Source organism: Camelina sativa, chromosome 11 (genome assembly GCF_000633955.1).
Source record: "Camelina sativa cultivar DH55 chromosome 11, Cs, whole genome shotgun sequence".
Classification (NCBI taxonomy): domain Eukaryota; kingdom Viridiplantae; phylum Streptophyta; class Magnoliopsida; order Brassicales; family Brassicaceae; genus Camelina; species Camelina sativa.
In genome coordinates, this window is record NC_025695.1 from 8,369,734 (window position 1) to 8,382,628 (window position 12,895).

The following is a 12,895-nucleotide window of genomic DNA, read 5'->3' on the forward strand; positions in this document are numbered from 1 at the left end:
ACTCGCGATATTGGGTCGATTGGAGGAGATCACATTGAATTCGACTTTCGGGAGAGAGAGTGGCCGAGAGCTGTGGTCGGCCAAATATCGGGGATCGAAGATCGGCCCGCGTCAAGACCACCATCTAATGGAGTAAATTAAGTGAGTAACCATTGACCAATGTAAAATAACCAAAGAGGAAAGCAGTGAGGTTGGTCGAAGAACGCGGCACGACGACCATGTTGCGAATGGGATCACTTGTGACCCGGTTGGGATTGATGTGGGAGATCGACGAGGTCAGCATTTGTGCGCTCGACGCCGACCTTGACGAGATCGACATTACTCGCGACATTACTCGCGACACTCGCAGGGTTCGGCCAAGTGATGAGAGGGAGACGGGATATCGGCACAATAATGTGCTCGGCACATCCATGCTCGGCGGTGACGAGCTTGGCGCGACTGATCTCTGAATTGCGGTTGGTTCTGATTTTGATGAAGGCGACGCTGATCTTATGTGTGGAGGTCTCGGTTTTCGGTCATCAGGCGATAAGGCCCCAAGCGAGAGAGATCGGCGAGGGGGTACGGACGAGGTCGGTATTTCGAACAGAAAGGAAGGTCGTCCTTCGACGAGCTCCCGAGTTCTAACGTATACGCGTGGTAAAACTCTTGCGGGAATCCAGCGTGCTTTTACCGAAGAGTTCGCGGCTTATAAAGACGTTTTTGATGATGTTAGTGTCGGTATTGGAGCGGAGTGTGGAGACTTCGATAGTTTGGCCAACGACTACAATTTTGCTGATATTCTCGAGTTCAGTGAAGATAGCGACATTGGTTTTGGTGGGAGTCCTATGGATGTCGTCCCGGCCGAGGATCCTGGTCCTCGTTCAGCTGTTTTGGGTCTTAATGCTGCGTCGATTGGTGCTAATCTTTCAGCCGGTCCGGCCGATCACGGTCCTTCGGCCGGGACGGCCACCTGCTTCCTGAAACCGGCAGTTTGCTTTGAGGGTGAGCGGTTGTGCGTCAGAGTTGGCGAAATCGACACTATGGGTGAGGGGGTCGGCCAATGGAGGTCAGTGTGGCGTTGTACGGTGCCCTAGAGGTCGTCCCTGTGTGGGTGGCATATCTCCAATCCATGTCGGTACTTGTCTAACCGTTAGGGTGAACTCCGAGGTCGGCTCATAATTGGAGGTGGCAAGGTTGACTATACAAGTATATTGGAGGCGTATTGGGAGATATGAGCGAGAGAGGTCAGCAGGATATTCTCCAAAGAACAAAACCTAGCCGCCGCTCGTCGCTTCTTTGCCGATAGTAGGTCGGCAGGATATTCCGTTGACCGTCGATCGAGATGACCTGATGGTGGTTGGCGGTCGCCCTGGTTCAGCCCGCGCGCACAGACTTTGAGGTCGGCATCATAAGAAACAAATCTGAGGTCGGCATAGGGCCACGAGGGGGAGAGAACTCTACAACGGGGGTCGGCGCAGGCTGCATGCGGATCTTCCTTGGAACAAGATCGAGAGGTTGAGGTTGGCGAGGATGGCCATCATGAGGTCGTCCCCAATCTCGACTTGGGCGGCGACCGCTCTCGAGGTTGGTCTCGAGGTTCGTTGGGTGGAGATGGCTCATAGGAGCAAGAGGGGAGGTCGGTATAATGAGTGTGATTCTCGCTTGGTTGGGAGCGAGGTAAAGGTCGGCTTTGCGACCAGGAGGTGAGATAGGCAAAGGGATGGTTTCAGCAACAAGGGTTTGACCGACGATCGTGATTTTGATGATATTCTTGAGTTTGGTGAAAAGTGGTGGTTTCATGGATCTTTCTGTGGCTAACGAGAGGCCTACTACATCACCCATGGCTGTTACTGGAGGTAGAATGGGCACTCTGAGCGCTCCCAAAGTCGATGGTGTCTCGGTGCTTGTTCCTCTATTGTTGGAGTCAGTTGATTTGATTAAGGTAAGCTTTTTTATGTTGTAGCGAGTGTGTCAAGTCGCTCGGCTGTTCGCATGTCCTGGCTAACGAGACTGTCGATGATAGTCTACATCAGATATTCGAAGTTGTTTCTGCGTCCAGCAAGCAAGGGAGCTGAGAGGGCGGCACCGTCAGTGAAAACTAGAGCCATGGTTTGGAGATGTTGGGCATGTGTGGCAACAAGAGGTTCTGATGGCGTATCGGGCGCTGGTGTAGAGGTTGTGTTGTTCGGAGTAGCGCCCTCGACTGTTGTCGTCGCGGAAGGTGGAGGTGAGAGAGTGGCAGTGTTGGTGACCAGCTGGTCTGCAGCAGGTCCGGCTTCAGCGTGTGCAGCTACGAGAGGCTCAGAGGGCGCGTCGGGCGCTGGTGGAAAGATTGTGCTCGGCAGTGAGCCTTCGGTTGGGCTCGGCAGGGAGCCTTCGGTTGGGCTCTCCGAGGAGTTCGGCAGGGAGCTCAGCGGGGGAACTGTTCGTGTTCTCGTTCGCCCCCATCGCTGTTCCGTTGGCTGCTCCGTTACTTCGTTGAGGTTTTCGCTGGGGTTCGTCATGAGTCTTGAAACTTCGAGGAAGTGAGGATCGTCGGTCTTGATTCGTCAAAAGAAGCGCTTTACTCTTGCCCCACGGTGGGCGCCAATTGTTTGTACCGGGGATTACACAGTTTAAACAAATAAAGATTTTGTGGGAAAGAGCAAGCAAGTTCTTTTATTAATCGGGGAAAACGTGAGATCGTCACTTAAAACGAGTCGAGATAGAGCTTGTTAGTTCACAAGCGAACTAGCAAGCTTAAAGGGACGAACTGAAAACAAGAATGAATTATACGAAAGACAATAGCAATTTTCGATGCAAAGTGTTGCTCTGTAGGTATTGTCTGCGGGTCCAGATCCTTTCTCCAATAGATGTCTCGAGCTATTTATAAGCGAATGTAGAGTTAGAACACTCTAGGGTTTTCTGTGTGAAATCCCGAGATTGTCCTCCGAGGTTGGCCCATTTCCTTCTATCTCTGGTGAGTCTTTGTTGGGCCGAGTTGGCATATGGGGCAAAGCCCATATCCAACATCCTCAGCCAAACAGGCCACATCTGGTGCTATTCTTTCTCGTATTCTGTTGAACAAAGAATATCTCAAGGTACTCTCTAAAAAAACTTTTATCTTTCTTTATGCCTCATGCTCTATGGTCTGTACATATTGGTGAAATGTCTTGCTCTCTTTTTGTTTTGTTTGATTGGTTAAGTTTGTCTGATTTGTTAAGTTTGTCTGTTTGCATTATATGTTTGCTTTTGAATATTGTTTGATATTCATTTTGTTTCTCTCACATGGGAACGGTTATGGGCTAACTGGTTGCATCACATGACAAGCACTTAATCTGATTATGCAGTCTTTTGAAATTAGACAACCCTCTGCTGCTGCTCCTGCTATTGAGTCTTGATACAACTTCTACAACTGCTGCTCATGATCCAGCTTCTACAACTGCTGCTCCTGCTCCAGCTTCTACAATTGCTGCTCCTACTGAAGCTTCAAACCAATGCAACATTAGGTCTTTTTGTCAAACTTCAAACGGTTAGACTTGTATTTAGTAAGCCTTTTGGTAAAATGTAAGATAAGACTACTTATGGTATTGTAAAATACTAGATGAATACCCGCACGTAGTGCGGGTTTGTTTATATCTATATATATACATTTATTGTAATACTTTTTTTGCTTCTTATATTTTCACATTTCAAAGATTAAAAATTATATATAAACAAACAAAACTAAGATTTTTTTGTGAGGAGGCAAAGAATACTAAATTTTGTTTAAAGCTAAATCTTATTCTAAAGTAATTTTTGTAGACGAAAACTATTAGCATATTTTTTGTAGGAAGTAAAATAATCATATCATTTGCACATTTGATTGGTATATAAAAACGTTTAAACATCCTACAATTCTTGTCTAAAACTTAGGTATTTAGATATATTTGTATTTAAGCTTCTTAACTAAATACCATTGGACTCTCAAATTCTCTTTTATCAAAAACATTTTCATTTGCACATTTGATTGGTAGATAAAAACATTTAAACATCTTACAATTCTTGTCTAAAACTTAGGTATTTAGATATATTTGTATTTAAGCTTCTCAACTAAATACCATGGGACTCTCAAATTCTCTTTTATTAAAAAGATTTTCATGCAGCTTGGTTAACTCTTTAATGGTTATAATTAAGATAGACAATTTTCCTTCCTGCTAGTTATTCAGTTTTTTGAAAATAACTCTAGAATTTAATTTAATTTTCTTCTTTTTTTTCTGTATTTTCCTCAACCAACATTATATTATTGATTTAACTATCTTTCATTCAATAGTGAACAAAACTCCGATCTTTTTCATATATTAAAATTTATTTTTCTAAGGACACACTTTCATGAATTTCTGTACAATACTGACCAAATTCCCCGTCACTGCTACAACCCTTCAAAATTGTTGAGAAAATTCTAGCGCCTAAACCATATGTTCATTTCTTCATGGTTTACTCTAAGAGGACGAAACAAATCTTTGGTTTTATTCTCGATACACTTTTATCTTTGGGTGATGAATTTACTTACTTAAAGAATAAATCAACATGTTCTAAGCCTCTCTAGATTTTTTATATAAATATTAAAATTGTTTGTGATATGAAAAAGAATAAATGACATGTAAGATGTTTCAAATTCCTTTTTAATTTTAAATATGTTTGCTTTAAATTTAGGAGCTTTTAATTTTGGTTGACATGTGTCACTCTCTCCATTGTTGACGTGTCACTCATATGGAGAGAGTTGAGCAACTTTCATAATATAGATTGCTATTTGGATTTCATGTTTTGTGAATTTTGCTTTTCTTTACAGGTTTTTGTTTTTAGGAATCAATATTATTATTTTTTGGCAAATATATAATCAGCCACAAAACTAGAAGATTATTTTCGTAGCTTTGGAAACTACTATCTTTGTCACGAATGTTCATAAAATTAGTGGCTATATTGTCACAATTATGCCACTAACAAATATCGTGGCTTATATACTGCAGTTACTAATTTGCGACTTTGTAATTCGTGGCTATTTTATCACGAACTGTTTGGTGACAAATGGTGGCTAATTTAGTCACTAAAGGATAGTGGCTGTTTCGTAGCTAGTGTTAGCCACAAATGGTGAGTAACTATTTCGTGACTTTAGAGGCACGACAAAGTCACAAAATAATTTAGCTACGAGGCTATAGCAACGAATTTTTTTGGTGATTATTCGTGACTATTTTAACATATAGCCACAAATATTTTGGTTCAGTCATGAAAATTTTGGTGGCTATACATGTTTTTTTTACTAGTGATAATATATACATCTTTTAAGTTTGTTAAATCAGATGCTCTGTTGTTTATATTGGTTAACAATTAATCCAATATACGTAGTTCCTAATCTTGTTTAAGTTTGTTAAATCAGAGTTATACATACAAGTACTGTTATGAGTCTGGATATTAATGAATAGGGATGGATATACTCTACCCATTTAAGTAGTCAACGAACAAATCTATCTTTTATAACAAAAACATACGTTTTAGAATATAGAAGGATAAGCTCTGAGTAATTGAGCCACTTGAAAAGTAATTAGATGAAGAAAAAAACACAATTTAAAAACTAGGTGAAAGCATTAATCTCTGAACGTTGCAGTATTTATCTAATGGTTTTAACTTTTAAAACTAGATATTGGTGTTATCTACGTATATCTTTTGATCAGAGGTGGTTTAATGTTTATGTGTTGTTAGGGTTCTTTGTACTCTATTGTGTTTTGTGTTTTCCTGTTTTACTCTATAGGATCTCTGCCTCTGGTTCCAAGAGATACTCTCCTCCGTCGCATCTGCCGTGTAATTCACCCGATGTGTATATTTAGTTATTTCTCTATATACATAATACATTGGTTATTTACTATATTTTCTAATTTAGTATACTATATATTTTTATTATATTATTGATATTAGTAAATTGGCCTAAAGTTAAAATAATAGTTTACACTTACAAAAAAAAAAATTAATTGAACAAATAAAGTTTTTTAAAAATGTTCATGCTATATTGCTATCTATAAAACTTGGCATCAATTTCTCTCTCGTTAAAAACAAAGGAATGTTGTTGATATCAAGATGAATGAAACATAGTCAGAATAAAGAGTAACTTATTTTCTAAATGGTTTTCTAATAGTCAGAAACTCAGAATGCATAGTCTACTACCCTACATGAAAACATTAGCTTATGTACCACACAATACAATGAAACGGTATCGTTTCGATTAGAGTCCGTTTTTTTTTGGTTGGCAATGACATTACGTATCATCTATCTTCATTTTGTCATCTCATTAATTAAAACCAAAAATAGAATTGTGTTGAAGGTACACAAACGAATTATAGCCTTCAGTTGGTTATATATTATATTTGCCTTCAAATATTGTAAAATGTTTAGTAGTCTGGTGGTAAATGGCTTTAAGAAATTTTCTTGAGGTGCAGTTCGACTTGCCTAGTTATTTTAGATGTAAATAGTTGCATAGTTAAAGAGATTAAAGAGGTTTTAAAAAATTATTCATTTCAATTGAAGAGGTTAAAAATAATTATTCAACTCATTCAATTTAAAAAATTGGAGATGAATGAGTTAAATGATATTCAACTTAATTTTTTTTTATTCAAAAAAAAAAAGAATTGACGAGGTTAAAAATAATTATTCGACTCATTCAATTTAAAAAATTGGAGATGAATGAGTTAAATGATATTCAACTTAATTTTTTTTTATTCAAAAAAAAAAAGAATTGACGAGGTTAAAAATAATTATTCGACTCATTCAATTTAAAAAATTGGAGATGAATGAGTTAAATGATATTCAACCCAATTTTGGGTGCAAATGAATTACTTAAATTAATAGGTTGAATGAGTATTCATCGAATTTTTATCATTTGAGATGAATAAGTTGGAAAAATTATACAACTCATTCAACCAAAAAAGTTAGAGAAATAAATGAAATTTGTTCACACTTTCTATCTCCTATTTAGTAGATGAATGGGTGAATGCTATTCAACTAATTTTGTTCAACTCATTAATATGTATGCAACCATTTCCACCCTTTATTCAACTTAATATTTTCCATTTATTCAGTTTTAAGCAACATTTGTGCTCTTTATTTGATTTTTTTTTGTTTCTTTCACTTAGCACTAATTTTTTATTTTTTCAACAGTGGTAAAATCTGTTGTAGTGTACAATAAATTTTTACTGACAACTTCCAAGCAGCGGCTTAATATTGAAAACTTAATTGATGCAAACTATGTTGGAGAGGATCTCTATCGAAGTTGTACCTTGATATTGACTGAAGGGGACTCAGCAAAAGCTTTACCTATAAGTGGTTTTTATCTCAATTACTGTTCTATTTTTACCTTTAAAACTCCCAATTTCAATTTTGTTAAGATGCTGGAGATGTTTTTCTTTAATCGTGATTTTTACGGTGTGTATCCACTTCGTGGCAAATTACTTAATGTAATTAAAGTCAACAAAGCTAAAATTTCTAAGAATAAAGTGATTAAGGACATCATGGAAATCCTTGGACTTAAGGAGTATATTATAGAGTACAAAAATACCAAAGGGGGGTGACATTGATGGAAAATCAATTGATTCCGCATTTGGGACAAAGGAAATTGCCATTGAGAAAAAGATATGGTGAATAGTCAAAGATATTTGTATAATTGTTTCTTTTATTTAGTTTTCTAAAATCGTTTATTTGCTCAACCAAATGTTAAATTGGTCGGCTCAATCCGGGGATGTCTTATGGAAACTTCATAAACAATGAGTTAATAATATTTGTCGCCCAAAGATCTTTTTCTTCATTTTTTATGGGTTCATACTTGGTGTGCATTCACTGTTCAAGAGAAAAAATAAAGCGCTATTAACTTTAAAAATAAAGTATTGAACCCAGATTGCTTCTTATGTATCAGAGCCTACAGCTCATTATCATTGTGAGAGGAGTCTTTCTAGAACAATCATCCGTATGGCCCAAAATTTTGTTGGCAACAACAATTTGAACATTCTAGCTTATTGGTCAATTTGTTTAAAGAACAACTGTACGTATTAGCAACTCTTCTCATTTGTTCATGTTTGTACATATCCCACTGTTTTCATTTATCTATGCTCCATTTCATGTTCTGAATTATCTATGACAAAAAAAAAATTATTTATGCTCTATTCATTGTGATATTAATTGTTTATCTATCCTATTCTTTTTTTCTTTGTTTTACAAAAATCTATGCTATTCCATGTTCTTAATTATCTATGCTTTATTCACTGTGATAATAAAGTGGTAAAAATGTTGTTGATGCGAGAAAGGAACATATAGTCAGCCTAAGGCATGAAAACACCCACTACCATCAAATCTGGTGAAGTCTTACCTTAAGTCTAGTGAAGTCTTGCCTCAAATCTGGTGAAGTTTTGTCTCAAGTTTGGTGAAGTCTTTCTTTAAGTCTTGTGAACTCTTGCGCCAAATCAAGTGAAGTCTTGCCTCAAATTTGGTGAACTTTTGCGCCAAATTTGGTGAAGTCTTGCCTTAAGTCTGGTGAAGTATTTCCTTAAGTCTTGTGAAATCTTGTGCCACATCTGGTGAAGTCTTGCCTCAAGTCTGGTGAAGTCTTGCCTCAAGTCTGGTGAAGTCTTTCCTTAAGTCTTGTGAACTATTGCGCCACATCTAGTGAAGTCTTGCCTCAAGTCTAGTGAAGTCTTGCCTTAAGTCTGGTAAACTTTTGTGTCAAATCTGGTAAAGTCTTGTCTCAAGTCTGGTGAAGTCTTTCCCCCTCTTGAACTTGTATTTGATAGGATTTGGTAGGATTTTAACATTTTAGAGTTTTGAAAGATTTGATTAAGTTTTTAGGAGATTTGATTATTTTTTAAAGTTTTTATATTTAGAAAACAAGAAAATGAATGTAATTCTATGAGATTTTGTTATTAAACTTTGGGTGATTTTAGAATATTTCACAACAAAAACAAAATTATTTTTGTTAATAAATGGCACGACTACTGCTCGACTAATAAAAGGCACGACTCACAACATATGTTTCTGTTGAAGATTTTATGATAATTATAATAAAAGGCAAAGTGATCATGCTCCCATGAGATTGCACTCTTCTCTCACTCTTCTAACATTCTCGGTATAAAATTTTGATTTTTGGGATTGAATACAATCATATTAGACGTTTTTGGACTTTGTGTGTTGACTGGTTGAGGAAAAAATTTAGTAATCAATCAATTTTGTTTGCTCTGCAGCTAGGGAGAAAGCTATTGTTGTGAATTTAGAGGTCATAAAGGCAATAGTTACTGCAGAAGAAGTGCTGCTGTTGGATCCTCTCCATCCTGAAGTTCTTCCATTTGTTGAACGACTAAAGCAATAGTTTCCTGAGAGGAATAGGACTGACAATGCTCTGCAAGCTTCTGCGAATGTGCAATCTCCTTTTCCTCTTGATCCTGAAGTTGCAGAGGGTCTGCAGAGTCAGCTTCCTTTTGAATTTCATGTCCTGGAGATTGCACTCGAGGTTGTCTGCTCATATGTTGATCGCAGTGTGGTAGTCCTTGAGACAGCTTGGCCTGTCCTCGATGAACTCACCAAGAATGTCAGCACCGAGAATCTGTGATCACCTTTTTACCTTGTTTATGTTAGTTTGTTTTATTGTTCTTTTCAACAAGGCTCCTTCTCTTTTTTTCTAATCCATTAGCTTAGTAAGTTATGTGGTTTACTTCATGCAGTAAAGGAAAAACTGGGCACATTCCATTCAGAGATTCAAAACTAACACGCATACTTCAGTCTTCTTTGGGAGGAAATGCAAGAACTGCCATTATTTGCACTATGAGTCCTGCGAGAATCCATGTTGAGCAATCCAGAAACACACTGTTGTTTGCGAGCTGTGCAAAGGAGGTGACAACAAATGCACAAGTCAATATTGTCATGTCTGATAAAGCTTCTTCTCTGTGCTACTTCTCCAAAGGGTTTTGTTCTTCCTCTTCATACTCGTCTTTTACTTCTTCTTTTTGTTCATGTTCCTTACGTTTTTTGCAGGTCTTTTGGAAGCCAGTTATGATATGACCATGCCTTTCTCGCAGGTTCCTTGATCTAAACCCATCTATATTTGTTCTGTTTTATGTCTCAGTTTATCTTGAACTTGAAGGATGCCTTTGATCTGTCGTTGTCGTCGGATCTTGCTACCTCTTTGATGGTCCCCTCTTTCCCTTTTATTTTATTTTACTGTTTTTAGACCAGCTAATGTCTCTTTTGATGCAGAGCCCGAGAATTTCCTCCATTATTTTATAGAGATGTGAGAAATTTAAATCAGATATAAGTATATAACTGAGAGAGAGAGACAGAGAAAGGAGATGATGAAGGAGAGAAGAAGAAGAAAAAACTTGTAGACATTCCAATTGCCGAGAGAGAAACGACAGAGGAAGCCCAGTAGTAACTGAAAAATGAAAATTCTTTAAAAAACTACCTCATAAGGTGTGATTTTATTAGACATATATTTCAACTAAAAAACAGAAAAAAAAAGTCTCATAAAATCATGCAAAGTATCAGTTTTTAAAAAAGTTATGAAATTTTGAATAACAGTAGATTTCAAATAAGTTTTATAAATCATTGATTGAATAACAAGATATTCTAGAGTAGTTTAAATAAGTTTACATAAATCCAAGTTGAATAACATAGGATTTTAAAAGATTTTTTAAAATCATCAATTGAATAACATAGGATTTTAAGAATACTGTAAAATCTTTTAAAATACTAAGTTCAATACCCCCTCTAAGTCTTGTGAACTCTTGCGCCAAATCTGGTGAAGTCTTGCCTTAAGTCTGGTGAAGTCTTACCTTAAGTCTATTGAATTTTTGAGCCAAATCTGGTGAAGTCTTGCCACAAGTCTGGTGAAGTATTTCCTTAAGTCTTGTAACTCATATTTTCTTAACCAGACTTGAGGCAAGAGTTCACCAGAATTAAGGTAAGACTTCACCTGATTTGGCGCAAGAGTTCACAAGACTTAAGGAAAGACTTCACCAAACTTGAGGCATGACTTCACCAGAATTAATGCAACTTAAGGAAAGACTTATCATATTTTAACAAAAAGGAAAAACCATAAATAGAAAGTAAATACAACAACAAAGTCCAAATTAAGATGAGGAAGATTGACAACAGAGAGTAACTAGGAAGTAAAGCAAAACGAATTCGGAAAACCTCCTAAACCAGAAGAAAACAAAATGTGCTACTTGATTGCGTCAGTTGCCTTTCCAACAATTTTTATTTATGATTCTTCAATCTCCCTTTATGTTTCCACAGAGAAAGAGAGACATGAAAAGGTGTTTTTAGATCGCAAACTTTCCAATACAACTGCTGCATGCTCTTCCATCAGTGTAGATGTAGATCCATTTAATTTTTACATATCACACAAGATGAAACACTTCACTCAGAGCTCAACTACTTCAAATCAAAGAATAAAAGTGTTTAAGTAAAGTAACATCACCCCCAATATCTCTATCTTTTTCTTTCTTAATTTTTGCTCTCAGTTCCAATTATAAAGTGGCAATTGACGACAAAACAATCAATAAGGCATGAGTGCAAAAACCTCCTAGACCAGAAGAAAAAAACAAAAACTTGCTACTCGAATTTGAAAGCTATACTCTCTCTAGAGATAAAAACAGGGATGATGATGATTTGAGAACGAGCTGTAAATATAAAAGAAAAGGAATGCTGAAAATGGTTTGAACGGTTCGGTTCCTTTCCCAAAATTGGTTTCCTTTAGTTTATTTATTTCCCCATTTCTAAGCTTGATTGATCCATTGAACCACACTAAACCGGATCTGAAATGATGAGATGTGTGCTAGATCAAACTGGAGCATCAACAAGATCCTCTATTAATTTCAAGGTGAAGACCAAACTGGAGCAGAAGATTCTCGTTGACTTGTTGATTTTTTAAAACCCGATCCACACGTGGCAAGAACCCTCACGTGCCCAACACCTTAAAACAACTCCTTGTGGGCTTTTATTGGGCCTGATTTACGAATTTAGATGAAGGCCGACCAATAACACAAAATACCCATGTAAGAAACCCTTTCTCCTTTCTTCGACTACAATTTCTCACGACATGAGAACCAAGACATCTTGAAGACGACACTGAAAATCCCGATGAACTGTACAAACAAAATCCGGCGAGTTTGTAAACAGATCTGCCGTCTTCATCTTTCTCTCTTTCTCTTTGTTCTTCATTTTCACCAACCTGGAGAGAACCCATCACTTGATTTTCTTCAAATAAGATCATAGCTCTTCTTCCTCATCTAGACACATCTCAGGATCTAACCTGTTAGAGACAGTATAATCTCAAATCGGTTTCCTGCTCTGCTACCAATTGAAATAATGAGATGCGTGCTAGATCTACAGACTTGTATGACAGATCTCTATGTGCGATGATTAACAGAGAGATGAAAGGATAGTGAAGAGACGACACAAGAGATTTTTTTACGGGGTTCGGATAATCTACATCCCCGGGACCAAGTCCAGAATCATTCACTAGAATTAGAACGCAAAATTCATATTTGCCAATGGTATCTAGCACACACTTGTGCCTACCACTCTAATCTACATGAACTAAAAGAACCACCACTCTTTGTCTTTTCCGACGAGTGTGAACCTCTACAAAAACCACCAGCAGATTCTCTATCTTACTGGTGGGACAACACCACACACAACATGTGTGCTTCTCTCAATTTTAGGTCTAGGGTGCGTAAACTGCTTCTTGTTACCACCTCTTCCTTTTATACTTCTTAGAGTTCTCCACAAACCCTAGGTTCCACAAGCTTCTTCCTCTTTTCTTCTGGGTAAAAGCTTGTTCTCTTTTTGTCAACTTGACCCATACTTTTGTTCCTGTCGCACCTAACACAAACATGCTTTTCTGACACAGCCGTTCCACTATTTG